Genomic DNA, 10255 nt, shown 5'->3' on the forward strand with positions numbered 1-10255 from the left:
TTGTTTTATTTATATACCGCTATTCCAAAGATCATAGCGGTGAACAGCAAGTAAGCTAATTAGCAAGTAAGCTAATTTGCCCCCAACAGTCTGGGTACTCATTTTAGCGACCTCGGAAGGATGCAAGCCTGAGTCGAGCTTGGGCCCTTTTGCTGGTCTTGAACTCGCAACCTTGTGGTTTTGAGTAAATGGCTGCAGTACAGGCATTTAACCACTGCGCCACCAGGGCTCCAAATGGGAAAATAACAGAAGTAGCATTATATGTAAAAGATGTGTATACAGTGGTACCCCGGGTTACGAATTTAATTCGTTCCGCCGCCGCGTTCGTAACCCGAAAATCTTCGTAAGCCGAAAAAGCCATAGGCGCTAATAGCGAAAGCCGCGATTTCGTGCGAAAAAGCGCCGAAAAGCACCAAAATTTTTTTCGTAACCCGAAATAACCTTCGTAACCCGGAACAGTTTTTTTCAATGGATTTTTTTCGTAACCCGGAAATTTCGTAAGGCGGTGCATTCGTATCCCGGGGTACCACTGTACCTTTGAGGTCTATAGTTTGGACTATGTAAGTCATTTGGATAAAAATTAAAGGATATAGAAATAATAGTGATCATGGTAGCGGCTAGACTTCCAAGTCACATTGAACACTTAGATTAGGCTTTTCTAGAACAACCAAGCACTCAAAAAGGATAGATACAGCAGTAATGGGCAACTTCAACTGCCTCGATATCTGTTGAAAGTCAGTCTTATCCAAGAACTTGCAAACAAGCTAGTAAAATGTGGGCTAGACAAGGTAACTGTTACATGGATTTCTAATTGGTTGTCTGGCTGAACCCAAAGGGTGCTCAATAATGGCTCCTTTTCATCCTGGAGAGAAGTGACTAGCGGGGTGCCACAGGGTTCTGTCCTGGGCCCAGTGCTATTCAACATCTTTATTAATGACTTGGACAACAGAAATGGGGGCATACTTATAAAATTTGCAGATAACACCAAATTAGGAGGAGTACCTAACACTCCAGAGGACAGGATCAACATTCAAAATGACCTGAATAGACTAGAAAGCTGGGCCAAAGCTAACAAAACGAACTTCAACAGAGAGAAATGTAAGGTGCTGTACTTAGGGCAGAAAAATTAAATGCACAGATATAGGATGGGGGACACCTGGCTGAATGAAACTATGGGTGAAAGGGATCTAGGAGTCCAAGTAGACCACAAGTTGAACATGAGTCAGCAGTGTGATGCAGCAGCTAAAAAGGACAATGCAGTTTTAAGCTGCATCAATAAAATAGTACCACTCTATTCTGCTTTGGTCAGATCCCACCTGGAATATTGTGTCTAGTTCTGGGCATCACAATTCAAAAAGGATGTTGATAAACTGGAGCATGTCCAAAGGAGGGCGACTAAAACAATGAAGGGACTGGAAACCATGCCCTATGAGCAACGACTTAGGGAGCTAGGGATGCTTAGCCTGGAGAAGAGAAGGTTAAGAGGTGATATGATATCCCTGTTTAAATACTTGAAGGGATGTCATATTGAGGAGGGATCAAGCTTGTTTTCTGCTGCTCCGGAGAACAAGACCTGGAACAATGGATGCAAGCTACAGGAAAAGAGGTTCATTAGGAGGTTCCTGACAGTAAGGGCTGTTTGACATTGTAACATACTCCCTCAGAGTGTAGTGGAATCTCCTCCTTTGGAGGTTTTTAAGCAGAAGCTGGATGGCCATCTGTCGGGGATGCTTTGATTGTGATTTCCTGCATGGCAGGGGTTGGACTGGATGGCCCTTGTGGTCTCTTCCAACTCTGTGATTCTAAGAATGTAAAATTTTTCACTTGCCTCACTGACAGTTTCATTTTCCTGAATGTAGAAGCAAAAACCATGTTGAACTTTTTTCTCATGAATAGTGAACTACTACTCAATTACGGGAAAGTAGTGGGAACCTTTGGTGGGAGCTACCACATCTTTTATTGTTATTTCCCATAAAATTGACTTTGACTTAAGGTGACCCTCTGAAAGAGACATCTCCCAAGAGCCCCAGTCATCAATTGCCCTCCCTGCTCAGATTTCACAATCTGTGACTTCTTCCTTTAATCAATCAATCTATAGAAAAGATTCCTCTTTTGCTCTTTCTCTACTATCTTCCACTTTAACAAGCATGAATAGCATTACAATTAATAAAGTCTTGTGATACGTCCCACGTTAGGACAGCCTCAGTTCAGTCATTTTGGCTTATAAAGAGATCTCAAACTTGATTTGCTCTTTTTGCCAGTTCATGGTTTCTACAGAATTTCTTGCAGCACTGCTTTGCAAATTATTCCCTTGTCTTCAGTGTTTGATGTCCTATTATCTAGAGCAGCAGAAAACAAGCTTGCTGACAGTAAGAGCTGTTCCTGTATAGCAGTGGGTTGGACTGCATGGCCATCCCACCAGGTTTCATTGATGCCTATTATATTGTATTTCCTTTGGTGTGCTATGAGTTCAAATTCATTCATTCTTTTTTGTTTGTTTGTTTATTTCCCATGCTCTGTGCATTAGTGTAGACATCCCCAGCTGCCTTTGTAAAGATTTTTCTCTCCCACTGTTGGTTCTTTGCACTATTTACCTTGTTCACTCTATAACAGTTTGACTATTATCTCCAGACCTTCCAAAATACTATCTCCCTCCCCTGGATAACTCAGTTTAAAGCCCTTCTTATCAAAGTTTTGAGATGTTGGCAAAAACGTTTCTGCCAACTGATGTGAGGTGCAACCCATCCCTTGCCAGCAGTTCCCTCTCCGGAAACTGCAGGCCATGAATCAAAATCATTCTCATTAGCACGCTCTGCGGATCCAGTTGTTCACATCCGCTATTATCCTCTCCCTTCCTAGACCATACCTTTTAACTGAGAGAAGAGATGAGATGACAAACCTGTGCATCCAGTTCTTTCAGCTTCTTACCCATAATCCCTTATGATATTCTGAATGTTCAGACAAAAATTAAAACCTTTAAAACCAGAGGATAGAATCAGAATACAAAATGACCATAACATATCAGAAAGCTGAGCCAAAACTAACAAAATGAACTTCAACAGGGAGAAATAAAGGGTACTACTTTTGGGCAGTAAAAATGAAATGCACAGATATAGGCTTGACAGCAGTGCATGAAAAAGAAATATGAGTGTTAGTGGACCACAACCTGAATATGAATCAGCAGTGTGATGCAGCAGCTAGAAAAGCCAATGTGACTCTAGGCTGCATCAATGGAAGCATAGTGTCTAGACTGAGGCAAGTAATAGTACCTTTATTCTGCTTTGGTCAGACCTTACCTGCAATATTGTGTCCAGTTCTAGGCACCACACTTCAAGAAGGATATTGACAAGATGGATTGTGTCCAGAGGACTGAAATAGTGAAAGTTCTAGTAACCATGCCCCATGAGGAGTCCCTCAGGGAACTGGGAATGTTTAGCCTGAAGAAAGAAGGTTAAAAGGTGAAATGATAGCCATGTTTTAAATATTTGAAAAGATGTCATATGGCAGAAGGAGCAAACTTGTTTTCTGCTGCTCCAGAGACCAGGACGCGGAGCAATAGGAAAAGAGATTCTGCCTAAACATTAGGAAGAGCCTTCTGATGGCAAGAGCTGTTTGACATTGGAATATACTGCCTCACAGTGTGGTAGAGTCACCTTTGGAGGTTTTTAAACAGGATATAAATAAACATAACAACAACAACAATAATAGCTATCTTTTGGGAGTGTTTTGATACTGTTCCCCTGCATGGCAGGAGGCTGGACTGAATGGCCCTTGTGCTTTCTTCCAACTATGATTCTGTGATTCTAAATTAATTGAAAAAGAAAAGAAAAATCAGCAGAACAGGCCATCATTAAAACAGCATGCTCTTGGTGATTTTTTAAAAGTCTGCTTGAACAGAATTTTTAAAAAATTCTTATGAAAATGAAGACAATGAGGGAACTATCCTAGCCCTCATGACAGAGAATTCCAAAGTATAGTACCAACTGTAAGAAGGCCCTTTCTCATGTTCCCACCAAACAAATCTGGGAAAGTGGTGGGGCTGAGATAAGATCATCCACAGATGATCTTAGAGCCTGGGCAGGCTCATGTGGGGAGATTCAGTCATTCAGATAGACTAGACATAGGGCATAATTTTGTCCAGAAATAGGCCTGCAGCAAGTAGCTACTTGGAACAAGGAAGTTGATACCCCCAGTAGCAAGCCCCCATTAACAATCTGATTAACTACTGGATGACACCAAGAAGATGGAGCTCTAGCAAAGAACCTTGTCTCTAGGCCATCTGTTGGGAATTCTTTGATTGTGATTTCCTGCGTGGCAGGGGGTTGGACTGGATGGCCCTTGTAGTGTCTTCCAACTCTATGATGTGTTTGGCTGATGACATGTTTGTCATGGCAGCCATCATTCTGAGCAAGCCTATTGTTGTAAAATACCTGGCACGTTTTATATGTTTAAATGTTTAATTCCATTATATTACTATCTTCAAAGAGAACTTAAAAAACAAATAAACCCTGGTTCTATAACACACTTTTTGAACTTCTTTTAGATTTGTAAAGTTCCATGCATGAGTGCAATGACACTGCAGACACACTATGCTGGAATAAGGCATAAAAAGGTAATTTATTTTCTTAAATTTAGAAATGAGTATGCTCTCAATATGTAGCATAGATTTATGTAATTATTTTCATTGACATATTTAATACTAAACTGCATTTATTCTCTGGTTTAAGTATGACATGAGTTAAGGGTAAAGATTCTACACTTGAACTTTGTATAGGGAGTCTAGTTTCCATCTTCATGCTGCAACCAAAATATAGTGAGACTGCTTTTGGAAAAGCTGATTTGAGAACTGCACTTTTCCAGCGATGGAGGTGGAAACATCCTATAACGTGGGTTGATTCCATCTCTTGCTCCGAAATAGGCAGGAAAAACAGACTTGAAGGAGTCGCCACCAGAGGGAGCAACCCCCACCATCCCTCAGTCTTTTTCCTGCCTCGCTCCGAGTAGGCTGTGTTTTTCCTTTTCTCCTCCTTCTTTGACTTTGTCTTAAAGACTTTAATATTTTTCTAATATTTCTTCTATTCTTCTTCTATTCATGATCTGTTCTCTCCTGCAAAAAACAGCAATGTTTTTCTTTAGTCTTTCTCTATCCCTTTGCCTCTCTAATGGCTGAAACAAAGCCAGGCAGGGAGAGACAGTTCAGAAGCTGCTGTGCTGTGAGTCAACAACTCCAGCATTAAAGAATAAAAAGACAGCCCAGCCATGTCTGGCTGAAGCCCAGGAATGGCTGGAGGAGGGAGATCCCTCTGTCCTGGACCAGATGTGCTCCTCTGCAATCTTCAACCTCAAGAAGGTGTCTGTGCAGTGAGATGGACATCCCAAAAGGAATTGGCGCGGTGGAGGAGGGAATATTCCCTGTCCTTAACCAAAAGGCGCCACACCGCAGTCACCATCCCCAGAAGGGGTTTGGGCGGTGAGATGGACAACCAGAGAGGCCTTGGCGTGGCCAGAGGAGAGAACCACCTGTCCTTGGCCAGATTGCGCCCACTGCAGACATCAAACCTGGGAAGAGGTTTGGGCAGTGAGAGAGAGAGAGGAGGCAGACTTCAAGAGGTGAGTCATGATCCTACTTCTAATCCTATGTTTGTGTGTTAAGATTTACTCCAGAAGTTTGTTACTGCCTTCCATTGCCAGCTTTCATGGAGATTTCATTTACCTCAATAGTGTGATTAGAGAGTTTGTTTCTGGCTTACATTGCCAGTTTTCAAAGAGATTTCAGTTATCTCATGAATATGGCTAGAGAGTTTGTCTCTGGCTTGCATTGCCAGTTTTAAAAAAGTTTCTGGCTTGCATTGCCAGTTTAAAAGAGACCTCAGTTGCACAGAAGTGCAAATGGAGAGTTTCCCTCCAAAACCAACTGCCTCCTCCTCCTCCTCCTCCTCCTCCTCCTCCTCCTCCTCCTCCTCCTCTCCTTCCTCCATGATCCACTTGGACTGAAGGCATCAGAGAGGGTTAACAAAAGGATTTGCCAGTTACATCATCCCCTAGTTAGATTTTTCAGTCACTCCTTTGGAGAAATTTGCCTAAACAATTTATTTATTGTTCTCTCCTTTTTAAAATAAGAGACAAAGCTGCAACTTAAGGTGTGGCAGCCATTTTGATTAAAGACACCAAGTCAAGTCAAATAAGAAAGGCCTGCTGCTTCTGCTCCAGTCTGCCTCTCTTAAAACAAAATATTAACTAGAGTTCATTCCTCACAAGAGGAATCTGATCTGAAATAAATATATATATTTATAAAATACAAATAAAACTGAAAGCCTTTCAGTGGCTCCTGAAAGCTCCTGAAATCTCTTAGACTTTTGGGGTCTGATGATCTTTTATTATTGCTATATTTGTTTTTATGTTATTATTGTATAAGACAATTAATATATTACAATTTAATGACACCTCGGTGCAATTTAAAGCTAGAAGATCCTGATCTTTCTCAAGGGAAGAATGTTCTCCCCATCCAAACCTGGGCCTTCAACACCAGATACTCCATTTTCATACAGATTTTATGAAGGTCATAAGGCCTCCATAGATTGTTATTGTGAGACCAAATCCAATAGCTCTGTGTGTCTGTCTATAGTTACAGCTCACCTCGTTATGGGAATCAGCAGATCCCACTTATGATTGCCATAGTTTATGCTCAATGAAAGTTGTTTCTCCTGTTTTCATTTTTTCTAGAGCTATGTGTGACCTACAGCGCTTGTTAAAAACTAACAAACAAAAAAACACTTGAGGTCAAAATAAAGTTCTGCCAGAACATTAAAAAATGGTTTAGGATAGTGGCTATTTCAAGAGACACTAGTCTAAATGTGATTTGATACAATCCAAGACCACAACTGGTTTAGTTCCACTACAACAACAGATTTGATCAAAGAAATTGACACATAGATGTCCACTACAAACAAAATCTGACATTTCTACCTCTTACTGGGGACAAATTGTTCACAATAAAGTCTCTTGGCTGAGTCTAAAGACAACAAAAAGACCTTTCCATCTTTTATTTAAAAAAAAAAAAAGGTTCTTTCCTATGATACATTCCTATAAAACAAGGCCCTGATTTTCCTATATTGTCTAAATATGATAATGGAGAGCCTTTAGAGATCAAGATCGCTCCATTTTTTGTGACTGAGCATTTTGCAGTGTTACTACACAATGGTTAAGATTTTTAAATAACATTTCCGAGGCCACCCCTTTACTCCAATTAGTCTACAAGAAACGGTCTTGATTTGCCACAAGGCAAAGGTGACTTTTCTTAGACCGGGGCCTTCAATCCTAGAGACACTCTTCAGAGCTGTCTTCAAAAAGTTATCAGGTAAGAGTGGGATAAACCTGCCACATTACACCTAAGTTCTGTGTCTGTTAATAAGCCTTATCATTTACCTTGACAGGTAATGGCAAAACTCCAATTCTAACCAATGGATAATTCATTATAAGTCCTGGGTTTCTCCCATTTATACTCAGGCTTTATGAGACACACATTCCCTCTCTCTTTCACACACATACATATACAATATACATGTATATATACATACACTAATAAAATGACAGATAAACGATCATAAACAGCATCCTCCTTGGCAATTAGGGCTGCTTCAACTATGTCATTTTCTCAAGGGCTGACCTTATGTGGGCTAAAGATTTTATGAGATCCCTCATAATCAGGTGAACATAAAATTATATCAAGACAACCTACAAAATACTCAGAATGGCTGCTTTCTCAGCTTATGCCAGGCCAGATAAAATACAATTTGACAAAAGGCCACAGACAGCCTCTATATTGGTCAAGAGGCAGATTTTAAATAAAATCAAACAAATATACAAAACTGCGGTCATATGCATGCCTGTTCTAAACAAAATTTGATAATTGATTGGTGATATACTCTTTCAACAATCACGATCCAATATTGCTAAAAAATTTAATGATAAGGGAAAATCATTTGCTTTTTCACATAAAAATAAAAAATGAGGTCCCTTCATCAGGGACAATCCTCCTTTCCCCCCCCCATAGATACTTATTTTACAAGAGACAATAGGTTTGGCAGACAGTGGTCTGAGCTTAGTTACCAACCTTGCCATCAGCCCCAGCAACTGCTTCACCTAAACCTACAACAACAATGTTCAGTGACAATTCTTGTCAAACAATGACACAAATAGCCTCAGTCCTGGCTGACTGGTGCTAAAGGGTGAGAGGAAGACTGCAGTCTTTCTTTCATCTTTCATAACAAATTCAGCCAGGGTCCTCCCAACTCTAAAAATTTGCTCACATATACATATACCATTCTCATCACTATTTCATTGCTTCCTCAAGATACAGGAAAGCAAAGATTCATTGGCTGATACCAAAGCCACAAGACGTTTGATCAATATTGGGACAATTAAAAAACTATAAAAACAAAGAGGCTTGTTCCAATCTTCTTTAATTCTACATTTAAAACAATCAAAACAAAATTTAGAGTGTGATGCTAGACCTAAAATGGGTCAATTGGTTTATTAAAAACAAACAAACAAACAAAAAACAGGGTCAGACTGGAGATTCTCCAGAAAACCCTGGAGACACTTCAGCTCCATGATTTTGTGTGTCCCTGTTCTTAGTTGTAGTTGTTTCTGCATCCCAATCCACCTACCTCATCACAATTCTCTACACACTGCTTACCAGGAAAAGCTTTTTCCATACAAGGCTCTACCATTCAGTCTGTTGTTTTATTCAGTGACACTCACTACACTGATAGGGACACATTAAAACAGTGAGATCTTCATGTATACCCATAACTTCACAATGTCCTGATCAGATCTGTTTCTCTTCCATAAGATGTAACAGATGTCGAGTTGTGCTTTCCTTCCTATCCAGAAAAGGTTTTCTGCTAACTCATAAAAAGGACAACCTAGTTCCATTTCAGAAGCTACAACACTTTGGAGTGGTTGTAGATGCATTGCTGACCAGAGTCTACCTGACCAAACAAAGGGTAAGATCCATGAAGAACACCTTCAAGCAGGTAGGTTGTTCTCAGTTATCTGACCTAGTGTTACTGGCGCACCTACAGTGCCTGATCTGCTTCAATTAATAGTTTGTCATAAACATGAGGAGCCTAGAGTGGTTCCTCTAGCTATTTCAACAATAAATGGCACAGATAAATCACTTGTTCTGACATATACCAAATAAGTTCAAATCCCTTTGAACGGTGGTTGTGCTGCCAATCGAAAAGGATTGTCTGATTTGGCCCTGATGGAGTTCCAAATAATGATAGATGCCAGCTTAGGGTGATACAAATCATTTTGTTTCTCCCAATAAGCAAAATGAATATGACCAACAATCTCTACTCCACAATATAAATTGGCTTCAATTAAAACCAATAGTGTTTGTTTTCAACCACAACTACTAACAGCTCAATTCTGATTCAAATTGACAAGTTTATATTAAGGGTTCATATACACCAAATGACTGACCCAACCCAGGTCACTCATGACAAAATCAACATTTCTAATAACTTGATTCAAGAAATGATTTCAACATCTTTTTGTCACAATTAAATTGTGGCTTGTCTTGGATGCATTTTAACATGCTACAAGAAGATTGAGATATCTCTGTTGTGATCAGTTGCTGATCACTCCATTTACAGTGCAGCTACTTCCTCTGCACTACCAACAATCACATCCATCTAAGATAAATGTAGGACATGACATGGCCTTCATCTTCCACATTTACATGTCACCTCTGTTGAGTTGCCTTGAATCAAGAAGAGGCTTCCTTTGGAAGACACATCTGGTGATTCTCACATAAGTGATATGCCTCAGTTCACCCACCCATTGGTTGGGGAGCTTTGGTAAGTCCCACGTTATAGGATGTTTCCACCTCCATCGCTGGAAAAAGGAACATTGGGTCTTACCTGTGAGATGTTCGTTTTCAGCGATGTAGGTGGAAATATCCTCCCCACCCAGAACTGAGGAGGCTGTTTTCCCTTGACTTTGCAAGGGTGATTGTTAGTTAGTTATTTTTAGTTTGACTTTATTATAGTTTCCATTGATTATACTTAGATTTGCATTAAATGCTCTCTGAGTTTGTTTTCTATCCTCGGCTGTAATATTGACTGAGGGATGGTGGGGGTTGCTCCCTCTGGTGGCGACTCCTTCAAGTCTGTTTTTCCTGCCTATTTCGGAGCAAGAGATGGAATCAACCCACGTTATAGGATATTTCCACCTACATCGCTGAAAA

The sequence above is a fragment of the Sceloporus undulatus genome, chromosome 6, assembly GCF_019175285.1.
Source record: "Sceloporus undulatus isolate JIND9_A2432 ecotype Alabama chromosome 6, SceUnd_v1.1, whole genome shotgun sequence".
NCBI classification, from domain to species: Eukaryota; Metazoa; Chordata; class Lepidosauria; order Squamata; family Phrynosomatidae; genus Sceloporus; species Sceloporus undulatus.